Genomic DNA, 23,620 nt, shown 5'->3' with positions numbered 1-23,620 from the left:
AATAAGGTTGCTTAAAAGTTGGTGGGGACAATTTGTGCATCCTTAAAAGTTGGTATTGTTATGTCCCTACGATCCCTATGCAAACGTACGCCCTTGATAGAATGGTTACTTGAAGTTTAGGGGAAACAAAAGAAGAATATGCACTGTGCCGCCTCCTCCACTTTGAGTGGTCCTCTTCCGGGTCTTCCATCGGTTCAATCCGTGCGGAATCTTGTCTCCAGGTGTTCCGGGCGGCTCCTTCTGCCGCTGCTGCTGCTGCTTGGCTACATTGTATTAGTTCCCACACGAAGAGTCGCCGCACTGTTTCACGCTCAATCGGCGAATACGGAGGAATTAACCTGTGTGGAAGGCTATTCGCTGTGGGATTACGCTGGCCGAGGATCGCGGGAGAGGAGCGGGCTTGTTGTCTGTCCGCCGGCTGTGCACCTCGAACATGTCCTCGTCCTCCTCCCCCCCGGGTTCGGTAGTCTTCGTTGTTGACGCTAACGCTATCTCCACTTGAGATGGCACAAGTCCAGTGAATCGCTGGCCTCCCTTCCTCTCCTCTCCTGTGCTGGATGTCTTTGGGGATTGCGCCGCCACTGCTGTCGGCTGCTTCAGCATTTCTTCAACGTTTAGTGCAATTCCAAAACCATTAATCTGATTTATACTTTTTTTTTCTACGGAGTGTCCGTCACCATGGAAAAACGAGGACCCGGAATACGAATGGCGAGCTAAGTCTGTAAGTTTATCCTCCTTTTATTTTTAATATGTCTCGCTGTGGCTGTTTATCATTAGCCCATGGTTGGCTAGGTTGGGAGCAGACAGCCAACACAGCATGCCGCAGAGAAGAAGCCAATGTAGTCGAGGCTCAGCTCATTGTTTCACTATACCCTTCTGATGAGCTTATCACAGCCAGCTAAACTCCCTGTGTGTCTCGAGAAGTTCAACTTTCGTGGGAGGGGGAAAAAAATATCCACGCCAATTCATGCCAGCTCTCATTATGGCATAGTAGAGTTCCCACAGTTGTGCATTTATATAGTGTAAATAACAAAAAACAAACAATTGGCACTTCAACTCTTTTTGTAGAGAAAGTGGCTAGTTTTGGTAATTTACAAAATAAATAAACATAAAGACGTAGCTTTCAAATACGTGGACCTCACATTTGGTAGACAACTGTGGCCTACATGACCCAAAATAGGGTGTTCACACATGTGGACGCCAGATGTCAATTATAATTAATAATATTGTTGCATTTTGAATGTAATGTCTGTATCTTTTTTTATGACTAAGTAAAACTTTTTAATTCTATTTTGTTTTTATTAGCATTTTCTTAATTCAAAGAATAGAAAAAGAAATTTGGTTACGGCCTCCATTAAGGCGCTAAAAAATTTCCCCTCCAATTTCATAATATGTAACTCATTGCCTGTCATTGACAGCAATACACGTCCAGTTCTTTTAAACTGGGAGGACTGGCTGATGAATGCTCATCTTTCAGTGCTATTGATGGCGTTAGACGTCCAATCTAGTGCTGCGAACGATTAATCGATTAACGTGAGTATTCAATTATAAAAAAAAAGATTCAAATTATTTAGCTGCTTCGAGTATTCTTTTCATTAAAGTGGCATTGTAATGGTTTATTTTGAAAGTCTTTGCATTCTGTTTTATTGATTTGGGTGGATACACTGCCCTCTAGTCTGCCTCATTTCACATGGCTGAATCCAGCCGCTCCATGTTAAGACCAACATTAGCCAAGTTTTTGTTTGCGCTGTTTTTTTTAAAATGCATTTGTAATTTAGTTATAAGTTTGGTATACTTAGCAGTTTTTTGTGGGGATATGTGTCTGAACCATTTGTTAAGAGCGTTGTAAAAAATTTTTTAAAAATCAGCGTTTTATAGCATTTAAGCTAGTGGGCTTTTGCTATGGATTTTAGCCGATTGTTCTTTTGTTGACATAGTTCCTTATTTATTTTTTATATCGTTTGAGGCTCAGCTCAGGTATTTTACATTTTTCGTGTTCCTCATCCGATTACTCGATTATTCAAACTAACTAGTTCATCGATTAATCGACTACTAAAATAATCGATAGCAGTAGCAGCCCTAGTCCAATCCATTTTGACTGGGAGCGGGAGCCCATCTAGTCAAAATGGACTGGACCTCCACCGCTGTCAGTGGCTGCCAATTAGTTGAATGAGTGCCCCATTAATCTGATGGGATTTCGCTAATACAGACACACCACTGGAATTGATTAGGGTGTATAACATCAAAGTACTATGGCTGCTGTCAGTAACTATCAGCTAAGTCATGTAACTTCTAAAACCTGTGTACCAGGTACCCCAGGGGGTCCTCAAGGGGTACTTCTCAGGAACATCCCAAAGGGAAAACATTGTGAGCAGTGTCAGTGTTGAGGGTATTTCCCATTTGATTCTGTTGCTGTCAGCAAGAGAAGGTGCAGTGTTTCAGTGTGGTAGTAAATCTTGAGTAGGACTCTTAGGAGATAAAGATAACACCATGGTTACCAGCTATCCATCCAAAGCAGATTGCCTGAAGGCAGTTTGCTATGTTGATAAGTTGTCTGCCCGACACTCTGAACACAAGCTTGTTGAACAAATATGGCTGCTGCTGTAGCATTTATGGAGTCTGTAGTTTTGTGTACGTTTCTATGCAGCTAATCTTTTGGAGGTTTACAGGCTTAACAAACCATCTTTCTTATTTGGGAGTCAACATAAGGTGGTCCCTTTTTGGGAGTCAACATAAGGTGGTCCATTTTAGACGGTATTTGGGCTCCAGGAAATACTTTAACTGTAGATGGGGGTGTGGCCCCTGAAGCCTGTCTGAGTAAAAGTCATGTGTGGTCACATAACCGGTTTGTAATGTTTTCACTCAATCAAGTTTTTGTCAATCTTCTGTCTGCAAGTTGAACACTTGCCAAAACCTACATTCTTATACAGTAGTAATGTGGTTATAGTTTACATTATTTATGCAAAGGGATGCATTTATGCAAAATACTCAAAATACTTGAATAAATGTTACGTATTGTGGAACTAATTGTCTTTCTAAATATAGTTTAGTTCTTCCCAAACAGTTTCCACAATGACCAATCACCTAAATTGAATGTATGGCATTAATTGATCTGTGTTAGTTGGACTGCAAAAAAAAAATGCGTGAAAAGGTACTTCAAGCTGCTCCCACTTTGTGGATTGTTCTAGTACCTTATTGGTATGTGTCTTCATAAATAGCAATGACAGACTTTTTGGAAAAGCTCATTTAAGAATCCAGTGCTGCTGACACACACAGATTGTGGTATAAAGGCACATCCTGGAACAACATTTTTCATCAATGAGTTCTGTGTTAACAAGCTGGAAAATGTGTTAGCTCACTCAATTTTTATAGGAATATGTGGGGTTAGTGCTTTCGCCCATACCACTTTGTGGTTTGAGTAGCCTCTTTTACACAGAACCAAACCAGAACACCCAGCATTTATCCGCCTTTGCCTTTTACTCAGAAGCCACTGAAGTGGAATGTTGCATCAACTGTCTGCTTTAACACAGTGACACAGTATTCCACAATCAAGATACTTGGATGTGTGTCGGGATCAATCTGGTGTAACCTCCACAATAACTGTCATCAGATCACAATTGCTTTCAATACAATAAGGAAAGAGATTTGTGCAACTTTTAAACTTCATTTTTCTGTGCAGCATTTCCAGCAATCCCGTTCACACGGTTGCTGTCCCACTGCTGTTATTATTTCTAATACTGTTCCTGTTAAATTACTAGTTTGACTTTGTCTCCTTATTCCATGTCAGAGCTAGTCATCAGAAGATTTTAACAAATAAGGATCATGTCCAACTGAGTCAAGGATTGTTGACAATTAAAAAATATATTATTTTCCTTCCTGTTTTCCATTAGCTATTATCTTGTTTCTCAACAAGCGGGGTAATGGCTAAATCTATAATTCTTCGTTTTTTTAAATGTAACCCTCGTGTAACTTGCAGTTCTGCTTTGGTTTAAAGATAAGATACATATTGTTATGTCAGCTTTAATTGTGAAATTATAGCCGATTGAAATAGTGTAATGATCTTATAAATTGAACAAAGATGATTGCAACAGGAGTCAAAATCTTTGTCAATGTGAGATCCTGCAGAATACCATTTCATTCAAGAACACAAAGCTGTTCCACCTCTATTATTGAAGCCCAAAAAGCTATCTAAATTCATGTGCCGTGGCAGTTTTATGACACCATTGTTAACTTGTGTGTAAAAAAGACTGCAGGGTCACTTTGTGGACTTTGTCTAATCTGTTTTTTATGATTTGATCTTGGTGCACTTGGAATATTAGCTACTGGTGCATTTGACATAACTAATAATAATAACTAATGTAATTGTCTCCTTTTTGACACATCTAAATCCTCAAACAACTGACCACAGGATAAATGTGAGAATATAGAAGTAAACTAAAGGACTACTGTTTCCCCCAAACACCCCCCCTACTCAAGCGACCAGGTGTCATACAAAAATTGGGCATTTTTAAAGCAAATTAAAGGGAAAAAATTGTGCCATTTTCACCATGCTGTTTAAATCCAACCATTGAAGATTCGTTATAAACTTGTCGACCAGTAATGATCTAAAACTTTTACAGGGCGGTCACCGAATCTCAATTTTTGCAGTCTTGTAATCCTGAGTTACTGGATAAATGTGGTTAAAACTTGCACTTTTTGTAATCAACATGTCACAGTTCTATTTCTCAAAACATTAAAATTCCCAAGTCTGGAAGGTCCCGATTATTCTAGCCTTGGTTTGATAGACAGTGCGGGTACATTGCTTTCTGTATTGTGTTCACGGGGGGCAGCACCCTGTTTGATAATTTTACTGGACTCTGGACAAATGTACTTAGGAATTTGATACAGCTAAATGCTTTGATGTGACCTTGAATCGGTATGTTAACAGATTTTTTTTAAGACTGCAGTTTTAAAAAGCAAAATGAAGGCAGTTGGAAATGTTTTTAATTATGTGAAATTTGAAGCAACATAGTAACATCCTACTGTAAACAATATAATGATGTAAACCAATTAATTTTACTAATTGTGTATTTTGAGGCAGTATAGATTATATTTATTTGTCAGAAGGATGTACAGACTTCTAGTTGACACTGTAATGGATAGGGATTTCGTGAAAACGTTTTTCTTATTATTCTTTTTCATCCCATCCGATTCCAGGTTTAGAGTATCTGATGAGTCCTGATCCATTTACTAAGTAAATATGTGTGTACAGTGTTTCCCCTAGAATTTTTTGAAGCTGTGGTGGTGGGCTGCATCGGAGTCGGACAGCCTCACCATGTCGTGCCACGGCGAATTTTTTTTTTCTCCATTATTTTTTTCCCTTAATAAGAACCATAACGAAGATATATTTGAAATATTTCATTAGCTAGGCTAATGTCGTAGCTCTCAGCTACGGTACATGTACGTAAAATGCGTAGCTGATTACAGCTACTTTACCCTACGTAATAATACGACTTTTTTTCTCGTAGCAATAGTACGACTTGCATCTCGTAGTGACTCAGGGGTTGGCAACCCAAAATGTTGAAAGAGCCATATTTGACCAAAAAATAAAAGATAAAAAACTGATACAGTATGTTGGGAGCCGCAAAAAATTAAAAGCCTTGTATAAGCCTTATAATGATAGCAACACTGGCTGTATGCATTGATACTAGCTTTATTAGCTTACTATCGAAATGACTAAGTTGGCTAGAAATACAAAATTAGCCTTCATGATTAAATGTTTATTTTCCCTGCAGTGGATCCTATAGAGCACAGGTGTCAAACCAATTCTAGAAAGGGCCTAGTGGGTGCTGGATTTTGTTCCAACCGATAACGTGCAGAGAGTTTAACCAATGAACTTCCTGCTGAAACAAGCAGCACCTGACAAAGTTTAACTGATTACACATGTAAAAGATCTAATTGGTGAAAAGGTGTCATCTTCATTGGTTGGAAAGCAAACCTGCATCCACTAGGCCCTTTCTGGAATCGGTTTGACACCTGTGCTATAGAGAATGATGCACCACGTGAATACTCTGTTGTACGATGCCACTACAAGTTTAACTTCATTACAATATTAATGAACTGAAAGAATGTTTGTGTCATGTTTGTCCTCCTAGAAATCCTATTAAAACAAAAAATATATTTCCCTCTCCCATCTTTTTCCATTTTCAAAAAAAAAAAACCTCTGGAGCAGCGCTTAGGAGCCGCACGCGGCCCTAGAGCCACGGGTTGCAGACCACCGTCTTAGTCCTTCTTTTTCCTTTTATTTGGCCCTTATAAGTACTACATTACCACAACAATAACAGTCCTTCTGCCAACGGACCCATTTCAAGGGGTGGGGGATTCTAATAGCCGTGCAAAGAGTTTTACTAGATTCGGTGAGAAGGTGAATAGTTTTTTTTCAATGTTCGTGAACTAAATTTCCACACAAACGCACATCGAGGTACCATTAACTTAGCAAGGAGAGGTATGAGAGTCATTTTTCGAGTGTCCCAGAGCTCGCAAAACTTGGAAAAAAAGCGCATTTATTAAAGTTTCGTCAACCATAATTGCGTATATCCGTCAGCCGAAACAGCACAGATAAAGTACACCTGCCCCTCGTTGTCGAAGTTGGCGCGCCGGTGTTGTGTCGAAAAATAGCCACTCCGCGTGAAATGTTCCCCCTAACGGGAGCGCCTGCACGTCACTCGTACACACAGCTTTTTCTTACCAATCGGTGGACAGGGAAACGACTTTCTTGTACCGTGAATATGTATCATTTTACTCTGCTTGAACTAATAAATCTTGGACTGTGACCGGTGCTCTGAAAATAGAGCAAGGCTTCATTTTGGGCCCCGCCTCTCCGCGCAAATTCAGTCAAACTTTGCTTTCTGTCCAAGACGGCCATCCACTGCCCACTTTCGCCGAAAAGTCTGATCCAAACTATTGTAATGCCCCGGATATGGGGAAGAAGGAGAGAAGTCTGTATTGGCTTACCCACTTTATTGTGGTAACAATAATAAAGAAAAACGATAACAAAATACCAGCGGGCTGCCACGACATGCGACCTCTATCTCTCGCTATCTCGCTCGTTCTCCCAATCTTCCTACTCGTTCCCCTTGCGTCACAGCTCCCCAGGCCGATTGTCAAATGAGTTAAGGTGGCCCCGCATAGTTACGAACATTACAATACACAATGAATAGGTTTCCGCTGAACTCTTCACACTCGGCTGCTGCTAGTTTGAAACAGCCTTAAAAAATTTAAATAAATAAATAAAATGCATCTCATTTGCAAGGCGTGGCGGCTTTTATTTTGGTGTGGCGGTGCGCCACAATCTGTTAAATGTAGGGGAATCCCTGGTGTATGTGACGTATATTTAAACTATATTGCCAAAAGTATTTCCCCACAGCCTGCGACACTGTGATGAATTTAATTTCAATTACCAACCAACATATGTACATGCGTAAAGACGCTATCTTTGCCCTGGTCAGTCAAACTGTACTATACTGTATGTCGTGCAAGCATGCCAACTTTGTTCAGATTCCAAATGTCAGTTTACTATACAGGAAAGTAATGTTGGAAAGCCCAAAACTACATCACCTGTCGAGAAATCGTGCAACTTTGGCATCTGTTGTCAATTTTTTCTTTGTTTTCATTGATTGACAGCATCTCAAATTCATATCCTTGTCTTATTTATGATTTTGTCATGACTCATTTGAGACTCGGAACACGCTTTTTTTTTTTTTTTTTTTTTTTGCTCTGTTGGCAGAAGACATAATTAATTCTGTTTGTGAAAGTTGTAGCAACCTAAATTTAAGCAGCCGAGAGTGCTCTGGTAACCTGGACGTAGGCATTGTAAACAGAATCAAAACAATACCTGAAACTAGCTGAGTATCAACTTTTCAAATGGAAAAATTTGGACTAAAAAAGTATAAATGTTAGACAATTTTCCCAAAAACATGTTTATTTAATGTATTGAAATATTAGGGTCATTTAATGAATAATTGAAATGCAATTCTTACATATGGCTTCTAAGAGTGAGCTGGTTGCCAGCTGTTAGGCCCCCAGTCAAGCGTATCTCTTAATTTGTGCCCAAACGACATTATCAGCGGTATCATTTTTGCAAAGTGTCACTTTGGATAGCAGATCTACTTCGCTGGGTGTTCTGTAATTTGTTTGGATGCTATCGGATCAGAGCAACGTGGATCTTATTTGGGTGGATGCTGTGCCAGCTCACATGCACACAGCGAGCGAGAGATAGAGACGGAATGTTCGTTCACATACATTTTAACCTTTGTTTTGGTGGAAGAAACAAATCTTTTCAAGTCTAAAGGCTCAAGTCCAAGCGAAGTCATGAGTCATCGTTGTTAGCCTAAGTTCAGTCGCAAGTTTTTTACCATTTTGTCTAATGCAGTCCAAGTTCTATGACTCAAGTCCACACCTCTGGTAGCTGTTCATATAAAAAAATGTTCTTAGCCATTTGTCACTCTGAGTACATCTGTTTAATTGCTTTATATGAACACTTAAGTAGTTAAGAGTTTTACACTCCATCAAAACATTTCCTGAAGTTCAATTCAACTGGAAGAAAGGGTAAGGAAGATAATTTAAGTGACTTAAAATGTGACATGGTTGTTGTTGCCAGATGGGCTGGTTTCAGGAACTGCTGATTTTCTGGAATTTTCACATACCTCTTGGGTTTACAGAAAATGCTCCCGAAAAAGAAAAATCAATGTGCCATGGTTTCTGTTTTGAAATTCCTCATTGATGACAGAGTTTAAAACCATACTGCTTCAATAACAATGGGCTCCAAGATTTTGCAAAATATCTGCTTCAGAACAAAAAATTAATCGTACTTGCTGTGGTGACATGGATTGGAAAATGAAATATTTTAGTGCTGGTTTGCTAACGTATTCAAGATATTTAATGTAAAGGTTTGATTATAAAGAAGTTGCTACATTGGACGTGAGATAAATATGTTGGTGTGTACAACGCTTATGAAATGTGTTTGCATTTTTGCACTTCCAAAACACCAGGATTTACCCGATACATTGAAAACACATGAAATATTATGTCAAATCTCTTGCCTACACAATTACATTCTGAAATGGTAGACAAATGATTAGGTAGATATGTTTACCCAGAAATAACAATTTCCGTTTCAATTAATCCCCATTTTCATCTATATTGCTTGGATTTTAACATTTTGGCAAGGTCGTGTATCTCAAAAACTATAGCCAATTGACACTTTCGACCTCATTTTTCATCTTTAGTGACCCAAATTTAGTAAAGTCTCACTACCTTTATCCAGTAACCATTTTGCTTGTTGACCAGCATAATCATACAAAAGACATGCTAATGGTCTCGGATAAAACAATGTGCAGAACGCATAACACAAATACTGTATTGCATCTGTATTCCCCAAGTAGCAGGATCATGGTATGAACCTCTGAGCAAATTTGAAAGTGGAAGATTGTAAAAACATCACAATCCCATTAGAGTGGCTGATGAAAGTGTCTTTTATGACCACAGTGAACCTCTGACTGTACCTACTGTCAGCAGGATAATGGGCCATTACACACAGCTCATCTCAGACTGTCTTCAATAACCTTAAGGTCACTGCACTTAACTCATTCACTGGCAACCATTATCAGAGCAGCCAACCATTGATAGCTGGTAATTTTGCGAGTATTTTGTCAGATTTTAGAAGACTCACAGTTTTTTTGTAGGTATATACATTCGTGTATACATATCTGTGTGTGTATGTGTAAGTATATATATTTTTAATATTTATAAAGGCTGCAAATAACAATTATTTTTATAATCGATTAATTGGACGATTAATTAAACGATTAATCGGATAAATGTCACATTTCAATTACCTTAACAATTTAACTTGAAGTTGTTTTAGGATTGTTGTAAGTATAAAGGAAGACAAAATGGATGGCAATTTCCTTAAAAAATAATATTTTATTACAGATTCCTGACTGAACTAAAGTCTACAACTGTTTTGGTTTAAATACATTAAACTTGCTGGTTTTTAATAAAGTTTCTGAGCATAAAACATAAAGAATTTCTTCATACATAGATAAGACTAAAGTCCTGTTCATTCAAATTAAAAAAGGTGCTACTGATTGACCTTTTTTTATGTTGTGGGCAAAGCGCTGATATAAATTGTGTCAATGACTCATTTATTTGCTTTAAACAAACTAAACAACGAAATCGAATAAGGAGCAGGCAAACTGTAAAGCCCATTTCACACACACCTGTACACGGTTTGCATCCCAGGATTTAAACGTGTAGCCCTTATGTGTGAAAGCAATTTCCCGGGTCGACTTACACGGAAATGACCCGGACTTCTACCGGGTCGCGTCTTAGTATAATGTTGGGGACTTACCCGATAAGCTGTATGTGTGAAAGCAGGCGTTCAATTCCCGGGTCACAGCAGGAAGGCTGATGACGTAAATATCATGGAGGGCCGATAGTCATTTCCTCTTTCTTTGCAGTAAGACGAAAAGTGGTAAACATCACATTTAACAACAATACAAACTGGAAATAGCTAAATTAAACTGAAACATCACGAAATTAAATTGCTACTGGATGCTAAAGCTAAAGTAGAGAGTCCATCGTCCATCTTTGGAATTGTGTGGTTTATTTTGTTGCCAGTGCCGACCAAAAATTACGCAATGTCCGGGCTATAAAATCGCGCCAACCGTCCTCCCAGCACAGAGAGCGCAGAGTCGGCAACATGAGACACGTTGGTGAAAGTGTCCAACCCGCGTCATTGCCGGTCTGAAAGCCATGACACAATCAAATCCCACGTCACTTTACGCGGGAATCTACGGGGATATAAGCCTGAAAGGGGCATCATTAATTGGTTTCTTTATCAAACAGATATTCATAAATACAAGCAGAATCCAATTTCAAAGCACTCTCTCTTGTATGACAATTTACAGTTTGAATGGGGGCCTGTGTCGAAAGGAGACTCGAGGCTGTTGTATGAATGGGTTTATGTGTGTGGTTTCTGCATAAAAACAAATGAGACACCTTTACTTTCTAACAATAACTCAAGTGCTAATATGCTTCTCCAAAACACAATACAAACGGACACTTAAGACACTGATTAGCATAATCGCTAACTAGCTTAGCGCTCCCTGCTAAGCAGTAAAGTATCATCAACAAAGAATAAAAACAATTTGCTTCATTTACTCACCTCGGACGGAGGCATACTGGATCTAACAATACATAGACAATCTAAAGGGCCGTTCACATGGTGACGCAAGTTTAAATGATTGTATGATATTGCTTGTCAATAATAAATAAATAAATAAATAACTCAAAGCAATGGCGTCCATGCGTTTTTTACTTCAATAGGCACAAAAACGAGAAAATATTTTAAAATTAAAAATATTGTAAAAACAGTAAATTAAAGCCGCCGATCTGCCATGTTTGTTGTTCTTCTGCTTTGGAGGCTGGAATCAAAAGTTTGCGTCACCATGTAAAGGCGAGGCCATTCCGCAACACAATTGTTGCGTCTGTCGCAGCATTATCATGTAAACGGCCCACAACTCTCGACACTTCGTAAAGCAACCCAACCTGAGTGTAGCAAACTAGCAGTGAACACAATGAACACAACAACAACATTTTTGAAAGGAGCTGCCAGCTTGCTTTTAGGAAGCTCATCCATTTGCCTTTTTTTCCCTCTTATTCTATGACGACTACCTTTTGGAAAAAACACTAAGTGGTACAAAATCACAAGTAACGAAGATCATCACTCAGTGAACATGACAGTTATCCTATTACTGTGTTTTTTTGGACTATAAATCACTTTTTTTTTTTTTTCCATAGTTTGGCTGAGGGTGCGACTTTTACTCTGGAGCGACTTATGTGTGAAATTATTAACACATTATTATATCATTTCACATTTTATTTTGGTGTTTTGGAGTGACACTGAAGGTTTGGTAAACTTGTTAGCATGTTCTTTGTGCTATAGTTATCGGAATAACTCTTAATAGCTATGTTATGTTAACTTACCGGCCACGTTCGCATTTCGTTGTTCATGCATCATGTAACATTATCATACTGTCCACTCATTCAGCATGTTGTTCTCTACTGTATTTTTATTTTAAATTGCCTTTCAAGATGACATATGTTTTATGTGTTGGATTTTATAGTATTTTAGTAAATTTTCCCCCAAAATGCGACTTATACTCCGGTGCGACTAATATGTTATTTTCCTCTTCGATGGGCATTTTATGGCTGGTGCGACTTATACTCAGGTGGGACTTATAGTCCGAAAAATACGGAATATCAGCTTTTTATCTGTAAATAGCCGATTGCCGATCTTGGTAAAAAAAAAAAAAAAGTCCATCTATCAGCCCAATAAATCGGCCGGCCGTTATGTCTATCCTTACTACCGAGTACTGTTGTCATTTTCCGATGACATAATTTCTGGGTGCGTAGAGAAACATTTTTTAAGCGTTTTTGTTTGTCGGTGGAAATAAATATAAATTTTGTAAATATTTTTTTTGTGGTTTTGATAATTGTGACATTTTGGCAGAGAATTAAGAAAATAACAGTCTGAACTTTTCTTTGAATGTATGTGTTAGTATCAATATCCCAAAATATATAGTAAATTATTGACATTGTAGTTGTGTTATTGCTTGCAAAACATTCACTGTCATAAAGCTGTTGTTATTACCTCGGTTGGTGTTATCACTAGCCAGCAGTTAATTCCTGCAGAAGATGGCACAGCTTGAAAGCTTGTTGTACAGTTATTTTTTTCCAGGGACATGCAATCCATCTTTTCCTAGGATCTGTGCCCAGGTTATACTCCATGAGCTCTTCCACACAAGCAATGAAAATTTTGCAGGATAGTCTTGACCAATACAATGTGTTTTTTGTTGTTGTAGAAACCTAGAAACCTAATTTGATTAAGTTGCACTTGTAAAAATCATCTATTTAACTGCTTTTCCATCTTTGACATATAGTATTGCTTTTAGTGTTGCCATTCATAAGCAGCATGACCTTGTTAAATACTCTCACTTCAGTTGTTCTTAATGCTGCAGGTCAGAGATAACTGGCTATAGATTTGTGTGATACAATGATACATCAGTTGTGTTATGTAATCCTATCATTTATATTGTTGGATTGTAAAGACTTTGCTGCTAAAAAATCTTGTAATTTTCTTCTCTTCCACTTTATAATACTTTTACTGATTGCATGGTTGGCATTCTAAATGTTTCTTGGAGCACATTGGTGTATTAGTTTTAATTATTTGCACTAATATATTACTCAAAGTGTTGTGCCTGTGTGTGTATTAAATAATAATCGAAATGTGTTAAATTGAGTCCACTACTATGGCGCTTTTTCTGCTGTATATTCTGTCGTATATGCTAAATGGGGCTTAAAATGTGGGCCATTTTGCTGGGAATAAACAGATTTTTTTTTTTTAAGTGGGTAATTGAGTGCAGACCAAGATCCCTTGCTGTGGTCAGTCGTGGAACATGTGTTTGGGTTTGCAAATTTAGAGCCAACGTAACGTTTTCTTGTGTTGTAGCTGCATAGGTAAGTTAACTCGCATGACACAACAGTTGACAAAATCGTTTGAAGAAGTCAGATGCCAACAGACAAACTAACAAATAGGTGTGGACACACTGATAAGGTGACCTTTTTTTAAATTTACCTTTTAACAGTAAAATCATGCTCATTAGATGGCCAACTTATTTCCATAACAACATTGACAACTCCAATGTAAAATTATCCTCATGGGTCATCAGTACGTGCATTCTCTACTGGGCGGGGTACTTGCTCTCTAGACGCAACAATAATAACATTTTAGATCTGATCACTTATCCACTCCTGCTCAAATGACAAAACAAGTCACCGCTGATTCTGGCACATCTCATTTTTCACTCCACACGGCTTGCAATACATGTATTTTTTTCAGTCACCTGCTGTGTACGCAAAGAGCTTTTTCTGTTGAAAATCTTTGTGAATATGCTAAAATGTTCAAATCACTGAATTATTCACAGATATGCAAGTAAAACAGTCTCGAATCTTGGTTGAAAGAAAAAAAAAAAAAAAAAAACGCCCAGTTAGCATTTATTTTGTGTAAATATTGCAAACAATAAGGCTAGTCAGATACGAAAATCAGCCACATGCATGTGTAAACAAACAAGAAAAATTTTGTGAATAAATGCTTAAATCACTGAATTCTTTATAGATATGGACATAAAACAATCTTGATTCATGGTTTATAGCAAAAAACTGGGCGGTTGGCAGTTATTTTACGTAAATATGGCGAACTATGATGCCAATGCAGTAGTGGCTAATTTCTCCCATTGTTTTTTTCACAACGTTTAAAAATGCATGCATGGTACGAAAAATATAATAATTAACTTGAATCCTCGAGCTGAGACAATCTTTCCTGTTTGTATGCGGTACAGCTTTCGTACTTTCAAAAATCCAAGCTTAACTCCGGTTTGGACATGAGCGTGTGCTGTCTTCGACTGACTATTATTAAAGGAAGGAGAGCCCCCTATGGGAAACAGAGAATGACAAAGTGTCAGGTATTGAAGTCAATGAACCAACAGTCTGTCTCGCGCTAGCCATTTTGAATTAACTTCTCCGCTCTCTTCGTATGTTTATTTCGTCACGCTAGTTTCTTGTCGCTTAACCACCGTCGCGTCCGCCTGTCGCTGATTGGTCCACTCCGCTGTCTGTTTGCTGTGGCTTGCTCCGCTCTGGAAATTTGATCCACGGAACGGTTGCCTGACTCTTTCGCTGGAACAGCGGTGAGTCAGGCGATCCAGGCAAGTATGCAACCACCTGTTGAGATGTGTGAGGGAGTGTTGATCTTTGTGCGTCCATGAATGAACAGGAGTATTCTTCCTTCATTCTGGAGGGTTCCAGCGATAGGTTGGAGCCGATACAGGCCCGACTGTTTTATATATGTGTTTTGTTGATTATTGTGCCATCAATTTGCATTGTTTTGCAGTGGCACTGATATGCTGTTAACCAGAAGTTCAGAATTTTTGACATTAGGCTTAATTTTCAAGTTAGTGGGCATTTAATTAGTTGGTGGAGTTGATTTCAACAAATTCTATGCAGTTTGTCAGTTGTTTGGTAGTTTCAGGGCTCCTGAGTGGCTAAGCTAGCGCGAGTCAATGGTGGTTGAAATGAACTCCATCGAATAATTAAACCCCCGCTAACTAGAAGATTTAGCCTTATGTGAAAAATTCTGAAAAAAAACAGCCTTTAAATTCAGTTATCGGAAAGTCAGTTAAATGTGATGACAATTTTCTGTTGTCATTGTTATGTTTAGGCAGCAAAGGGAGAAAGATTGGTAAAAAGTAACCGATAAATTACTTTTAAAGTGATTTTGTTTCTTTGATAATAAGTAATCAGTAGAGCAACTAGATTACATTTTGAGGCGTAATCGGCAATCAGTAATTACTTTTTCAAGTAATCTGTGACAACACTGCAGATCAGTAGCAATGTATCTTGCAAGCTACTAATAAATGACCAAGTGAAAATGATTTGGATTCTTACAACTTATATTGATGGATGTTGCATAACCACATATGTTGCACACACAACATAATTAACTATGTTCATTTTTTGCTATCCAGACTAGCGTTGCGATAATCGTAATGAGCACCCCTGCCTTACGTATATCAATTTGCCTACTTAACCCCTCAAACAATGTAAAAATTGCTCACGTTTTCCTTTTCACAACATTTGTAAATTTGCAAATACATGGTTATTTTGCCACAAAAAAATCTGTCATGAGTGAAACCTTTTTGATCCTACTAAAGGACAGCAGAACAAGAATATGTACTGTACATATAAATGTATTACCAAAACACAGTAACAGCAATTGCTTTTAAATAAAATACGAAACGCTTAAAACACAAATTCACATTGGAATACAAAGAACACAATTTAAAATATTTGAGCACCGTCTCACATTATAGCATGATAGCTTGGAGGAGAACAACTTCAGCAACTGTGGTTGGATTACAAAACCAGGAATTGTGGGCCGTTTACATGGTGACGCTCCGAGAAGACGAACAATTTCATGTTTGTTCCGTCTCCATTCGACCAATGTCGCAATTCCGCATCAAAATGATGTAGTATTCATGCCAGGCTCTAGGGGGCAGTGCAGATTTACAAGGCGACAGTGAATGATGCACTTTGACCCCAAGAACCTCCTCAGCCCAGAAGACACCATGCCTGCCCACTCCAAGCAATGGCATTTTTCTTTTGTTCCAAAAGGCACAAAAATGGAAACATTCAACATATTTAAATTAAAAATATTAGAAAAACAGTAAATTAAAGCCGACGTTCCGCCATATTTGCAGTTTTCAATGTTTAGTAGCACAGCTGCGCACGCCCAATGTGACGTGTACGAGTGCTGACGTTATCGGCGCAGGTCCCGCGCCACGGAAGCTTTTGATATGCATGCGGAGCAATCCCCTGCAGTCAAATTCTTCCACTTTGGAGGCAGGATTCCAAGGTTTGCGTCTTTGCCTTCCGTCTTCACCGACACCATACAAACGCGAGGCCACTCCACAACACAGTCATTGTGTCTTGGTGTCGCAGAGTCGCCATGTAAACTGTCCCTTAGAGAGGAGTATCCTTAATGATGATTTGTTTGCCACAATGTTTTTCACTTGACAAATTCCTGACGCAGCGCACCCATTTTTATCCTATATTCCTGTATTTAAAGCTGGCAGTATTACTTGCTTATCCATCCCATGGCATCTCATGAAGTCTTAGTAACGTGATGGCCCGCATGATTATTTGATGGAATAATCAATTGGAAAATCAGGTATGATTGTAGTAGCTGTAGTATAAAGTATTTCGTTTTAAAACACAGAGTCAAAGTGTTTCAAAATGATAACATTGTTAATCATCTCCTCATTTGGGGAAAAAAAAGCAGTCTAACATTACAGTACTTCAAAAACCTGACAAGTAAGTTTCATTTATGACCAAATTCTGTAGCAATTTAAAAAAAACGAACTTTTTTTCCTCCTGATACAAGTTTGACTGATAGGGATGGTTGTGGAGTTCCACAGCAGACAGCAGATTTCTTTTTAAATTCTGAACCTTGTGCTATGAAGGGTGTTGGAGTTTATGACAAAACCACTTGCACTTTGGATGAATGCATAACCAGTAATACTTCAACTCAATGGCTCTGGTTGCTGTCAAGTTGGCTGTCCCTACTGATTCACAAAAGATAAGACATTTAGTCAGTCAGCTGAAGCGGCAAATCCCCACTTCAGATTTGTGAATCACAGTGTGTGGTGTATTAGAGACCACAAAAGCTAAATGGAGACCTCATAATCCATTTGTAGTTTAGCAAATGCTAGTAAAATTTCAATGTAACCTTCTGTCTTCCACACTTCATTGCATATCTGGTAGTAAACAAGCTGAACCTAGCACTGGCTGCTACCTTGCTAACATGACTTATTCATAAATGGTGTGTTATAAAACAATAAATGTTTGATGTATTTTGGGGATACTGTATAATCAATTCAAAATCTAAATGAGGGTATTTATTGCGTCCCCACGAGGCTGCTTGCAGGGCAAAATGATTGACAACACCCCCAGTCACGCCTTCTGTCACTATAGCAACCGATTGCCTAGTACTCGCACAAGTCGTTTTTAAAATGCTAATTAAAAATTAAATGTATGCGTGCACAGATCACAATATTGTAGCCTATCACTGATTTTTGAAAAGCCTGACCTATCTTGATTTTTGCTCATAACGATTTTTTTTTCTTCATAAAAACCAGCACACACCTTCAACATTCCAATCTATCTTATTTCATTGCAAAATGTAGAACAGACTTTAAAAAAACAGCACATGCAGTAGTTCTCAGAAAAAAAACAAGTTAAACTTTTCAAAAATTTTATCAAACTAATAAATTATAACTTCATTCATTCTTCTTCCGTTCTGCTTAGCTTCGCAAGGGTCGCGGTGGTGCTGGTGCCTATCCCAGTAAACTATAGGCAGTGGGAAGGGTACACCCTGAATTGGTTGCCAGCCAATCGCAGGGCACATGGAGACGAACAACCAATCATGCACACACTCATACCTAGGTACAATTTGAAGTGGTCAATCCGCCTACCAGGCGTGTTTTTGAGATATGGGAGGAAATCGCAGTACCTGGAGCAAAACCCAAGCAGGCACAGGGAGAATATTCAAACTCTATGCAGGAAGGCAGGGGCCAGGGATTGAACCGTTGATCCCGGATCTGTAAGGCGTATGTGCTAAACACTCAACAACCCTACCACTTACTTATAACTAAATTTGTGCCAAATTAATGCAACGCTATTTTGATTTACAAAAAAAAAAAAAAAAAAAAAAAAAACTACAATAAGGTTTGAGGAAATGGATAGATGTTCTGAAGGAGAGAACCATTCAAACATATCAGGTCTCTAAAACGTCTTCATGCCTTATTATTATGCTGGAATAGTTTGAATGTTAGCCAAATATGTGCATTCACAAAACGGTAAAAAGGTAATCTTGCTGAATTCCTTCACAAAGGATTTGGAACGTCAGTACTAATTCTACTTTTTTACACATTATCTTAGCAAACAATGGCAGATGTTTCAATCAATATGTTGGGGTGGGAAAAACATTTTTTGGTGATCGACCAATCACCATTACCCCACATTTTATAAAATCGGCCCGATCAATCGGTGCATCTTGAATAAAATAAAGGTAGAGCTAGAGCATCGTGAATTTTCCAAATTTCATCCAAATAATATATTATTCGATCAGAGAGAACATTTTGACATAAGACTGGAAAAGTATAGCCTGGCAAGCCAGCCTGAATTTCGCCATGAACAAGATACATGGCAAGTCAGTCTGGTCTTCTGGGGTTTCAATTGGATTTCCGATCCAGTCCAATCCGCACTGACAAATACGAGGCGAAGCGGGACTTTGTGATGCGTCAAAATGTGTTGTACCTTTTGATCTTTTTTCCCATGTATTTGACGAAAAAGTTGCTGTAGGGGACTCGAAGGCACTTTTTTTCAGCGTCCTGCTATTGTACAAAGTAAAGTCTCGTTTGACGTGCGAGAGAACCCCAAAACAAAATTTGCACATACGCTCCCACTTGCTGTCAGATTTGTCAGATTTGTCAATCTGCAAATCTTTGGAACAGACTTTTACCGTTTATTCTGTTTTCTAAAACAAGTACTACGGGTCGTCCTCAGGTTACGACATACCAGAGTTACGTGATTTTGACTTTACAACGCTGGAGTCTCGTTCCCCCTTTTGTCTCCAGTCATTATTATTATTATTATTATTATTGTTAAATAATGTTGACTTTTGTTTTGTGATGCATTCTTTTATTTTGGCGCAGGTACTACTTCCATACGCGAATAAGAGCGCATGTTCACACGAAAAAGCGCACGCGCACACACGAGGAAGAGTGCATTTGCTCCCACTAATAAGTTGCGCAGCCGAGAGAGAGAGAGAGGGGATAGATTACAGCTACAAGCCTGCGTCCACATTTGTTGCTTCTGAAGCATCCACAGATGCAACACCTGTATATAACACCTTTTGTACCGTTTATTGTGCATTTTTAATTGTAGTCAAATACTTGGGGCGAGTTTATGTAATTATTTTTCATGATGTGCTGACACTAATTGGATACATGGTAATCATTTGTATCATATGGATTGTTATTGCTGTTTCAGCAGCTAGTTATGAATGCAAATTTGAATTGCTGTTATTGAACATTAAACTGATTTAATTTAATTTTTATTCTGCAAGTGTTGATGTCATGAGCAGCTGAATGAAGTCCGCAATCCACATGGACGTCTGACTAAGCCTGTTGCAATATGCAATAATTCCATTTATCGCACGGTAAATAAAAATGAAGGCGATAATTTTCCCCCTGCGATTTATCGCCTCGCGTGCACCTGTGTGCGCATGTGCGGCTGACGTGCTGTTAAAATTTGGCTTCCTTGTTACTAACTACGCAAAATGCATTTTCGTTCTGGGTCCGGCAAAAAATAGCGTCGGAGCCAATTTGTTCCCATTATTTCCTATTGTTCAACGTATACCGGCCGCGTCAGTGCTCCGGATTGACTGCGGACCATCTCTGGCGTGCCGGAGCCCGCCAGATGGTTTAGGCTATTTTTTAGTTTAGTGCAGTTTAAGTTTAGTGCAGGTGGAGGAAAAAAAGAAAAGGTGACGCTTACCATTGCAATGAAGATGTGACTGATAGAAAAATATAAGCATGGTGTGTGCATCCATGAACTGGGTTGTAGAATGCCGATCTCGAACGGCGGTCCTCCCTCGTTCGCCAGTCTTTATAAGTTAAGGTGACAGTTCTTATTGTGGTAACATCGCCAAAGAAATCGCCAGCTTCGTCAAGTTTCTAATCATTTATTCCATCAACTCGCCGAGTGTCCACTGCTGTTGACGCCAGGATCGAAACATAAAGTAAAATAGGGCTCTGCTGCTCACTGTCAGGCCCGCGGTGCGTTCAGGTAAAGCAAAAAAAGTCCGCCACATCAGAACCCGATTCGTTACATTATTACAGGTACTGTACTGTATTATTGTTATTATTGCTCTTATTATATTATTGTTATTCTGATTTTTATTCATATTTTATTTGTTTTGCTCTTTGTAATTGCTATTTGCAATAATAACAGCAGTATTTATTAAGGATGTAGTGTGGGTTTTTGGGCTGTGGAACGAATTATTGGAATTATAATATATTCATATGGGAAAATCTTGCTCGACAGATGACCATTTCGACTTACAAACAAGCTCCTGGAACGAATTAACTTCGTATGTAGAGGTACCACTGTATTACACATGGAACGCCATAGCAGAAGCTATGAGGGGAAAAGTTTTCATTTGCCTAGATGCTTGTATTATTAAGTGGAATTTTATTTTTCTTAAAAAACACATTTTATTTCTTCTGTGTTTCCATGCAGTATTAATATTATTGTCTTTTACTGAAAAGAGGCATGGTCTATTGTTTTTAGTTGTGATTTCTTAAAAAGTATTTTTGAATTTAAGAGTAAACATTTATTGCGTTTAAATGGGTGTACGTGATCTATTAATATATACTGTTTTCTCACAGTGTTATTGTAGTTTTTTTTTTTTTTTAATGGGGGGTGCAATAATATCGCATATCGCAATAATTTATTAAATAAATTATCGCACACTAAAATTTGTTATCGCGACAGGCCTACGTCTGACATCGCCTTTTCGGAGCTTAGCTCGCTGTCTAGCTAGGACTTGGCTCCAACGTCTTGGCGAGGACGATAAAATGACATATCATACATATTTTGGATGGTTATTTTGACATTTGGGCGATATTTAGGGGTACTTAAAGGGTTAATTCCGACTTTTTTGGGTTACACCGCCAGCGTAGGTACAGAACTCGTTCGTAACACGGGGACTACCTGTATATAAATCAAGACACAGTCAAAACCACTCACAAGTATTACTGGATAATTATATATCTTTTCATTTAAACAAAAATATGTATGGTACTGTGCTGGTTTTGTTTTAACTGCATAGTTTTATGTTCTAGCATTACTTAATGTGTTTAATATTTGTGACAAGTCAGTTTGTCAATCTGAAAATTAAGTGAGTGGTTGAAAAGCTCCCATAATTGTTGTAAGATTGTTCATCAAATGATTAAAATGTGTTGTTGCAGGTTTATGATTGATCATTTTCCCACTAATACTTTAAATTATTCAGACAATGTTTTTTCCCCATGTAACATACATTCTTGCATCATTGAACTTAAGACATCATCTTTAAAACCCGAAAAAGTTATTGAAGGGAGTTGTGGTATGAAACAATAGTGATGCATTGGTCCGCTGTGATAAAATTTAGGTCTAAACCGTTGACAACTAAAAGTAAAGTTGAACGGGTTGTCTAAAGCAGGGGTTCCCAACCTATTCCACTAAGGCACACTGTGGGTGCAGGATTTCATTCTTACCAAACAAGATGACAACACTTTTTCCCCAATCTGGTGTTTTACAAGTGCAATCAGTTGATTGCAGTCAGGTGTGGCTTGTTTTAGCAGAAGCCTCATTGGTTCAACTGTCTCTGCTGGATCGGCTGGAACAAAAACCAGGACCCACAGTGTGCCTTGAGGACTGGGTTGAAAACCCCTGGTCTAAAGGCCAACAAAAAACCTAATAAATCTTCAGGCAATTTATGTCAAGTACTAGTAATGTTGTGTGACAACAGCATTGTATCATTCATATGTTTAGGCTGTGGGACAAATGGCAAGACAGAAGGAAAAGGTAATTTTATAATGGCATGTGTTAACGACTTGTTTTCCTTGAGGAATTCTGTGAATTAAATCAGTAAAGGTGTGTGTGAAAGGAAACTGTCTCATAAGAGAGAAAATACACTCCCCACACAGGCACACATTGTGCAGAAAGGTCATATCTTTACAGAGGGGCATAATGTTTCAGTAATGGTGCTCCATAAATACAACAGGTCACTTTTGCCGACAGGAGCAAGGTATTCTCTTTGAGACCCTGAAGTAGGATCTGAGCAGTGCTTAGTCAGTATTCACTACCATACTAATAATCATTGTACGTTAAAAGGAACCTGTATCTTCCATTTTCTCTCTATGGTATTTTATCTTAAGATGACAGTGAAACCTTTGTGACCTGTAATGCAGAAACACTGTTTTGTGCAGCGCATAAGTAATTTACAAAGTTGGAATTCAGAAGCAGGTAAATAATCAAATCATCAAAGCAAAATGAAAAACGCCTGAAAGTAGGATTTCAGTGCGAACAGCAATTGACCATCAAGTGGGGAAACACCTTCTCAGATATTTCCTGTTTGACAGTTACGCAGGCACTTTAATATGGACATGCTTGCATCTGGATGTTGGCTTTGCGTTATACACCGAATAAACAATTTCTGGCAGCAGAGAAAATTGTTCGAACATTTTTAATTGAATCACTCCAATTACTCAAGAACCCATTTCGTTGCTACAGCTAACAATTACTTTGACTGAAGTGTTGTCCGTCAGTTCCAAAGTTGAGTTCCCTGTCTTGTCAGCTGTTTTGATCTTCAAGACCCAGTGAATAGTGTCTTCTGTAACGACATAAGCACCAAATCTAACACAACTAAGAATTGTCTTCCTTCTTCTGCGTTTCAGTGATCAGGTGTAGAACAAAAACACAAACACGGCGAGACACACACACGTAAACACAATGATTTCAACTGAAATAACACTGCAGGTAAACAAACAATATCGTATCTTCTTTTTGAAAATCAAGGAACATTGGCAGAGAAAACTAAATTACACACTTCTCCATGCAACAGAAACGTATAACATTCTGTGACAGATTATAGCCTACGCTTTGGCATTGACAATAAGTAGACCTCATTCAAATCAGTTGACGAATGGACAAGTTATGACTTACTTTTTCAATGCCTAGGCATTATCTCCAATCGGAATGTCAATGTCGACCTTCCCAACATGGTCGCCACATAGGCATGTCAGTTCGCTGTTCTAATACAGCTTGCAAGTGTACTGTGTTTCATATCTCTTCATATTTGTTTATTAAAAATTAATTTTGAGAATAGATTTTGGGAATGTCAACACCTCGTTTT

At 38.4% G+C, this 23,620-nt stretch overlaps 1 protein-coding gene across 2 annotated transcripts in view; it reads left to right on the top strand.

Moving 5' to 3' along the window:
• Positions 1 to 256: 256 nt before the first annotated feature.
• Positions 257 to 23,620, top strand: part of LOC130914755 (zinc finger protein 609-like) — a 174,360-nt gene continuing 150,996 nt past the window's right edge. The window contains exon 1 of one of the 2 annotated variants that reach the window (XM_057834248.1): positions 257 to 721. The gene's annotated coding sequence lies outside the window, so the exon portion shown is untranslated. The remainder of the gene's footprint in view (positions 722 to 23,620) is intronic. The other variant, XM_057834229.1, reaches the window with a different exon arrangement.

The sequence above is a fragment of the Corythoichthys intestinalis genome, chromosome 1 (assembly GCF_030265065.1).
Source record: "Corythoichthys intestinalis isolate RoL2023-P3 chromosome 1, ASM3026506v1, whole genome shotgun sequence".
Classification (NCBI taxonomy): domain Eukaryota; kingdom Metazoa; phylum Chordata; class Actinopteri; order Syngnathiformes; family Syngnathidae; genus Corythoichthys; species Corythoichthys intestinalis.
This window is presented reverse-complemented; position numbering and strand designations above follow the sequence as displayed.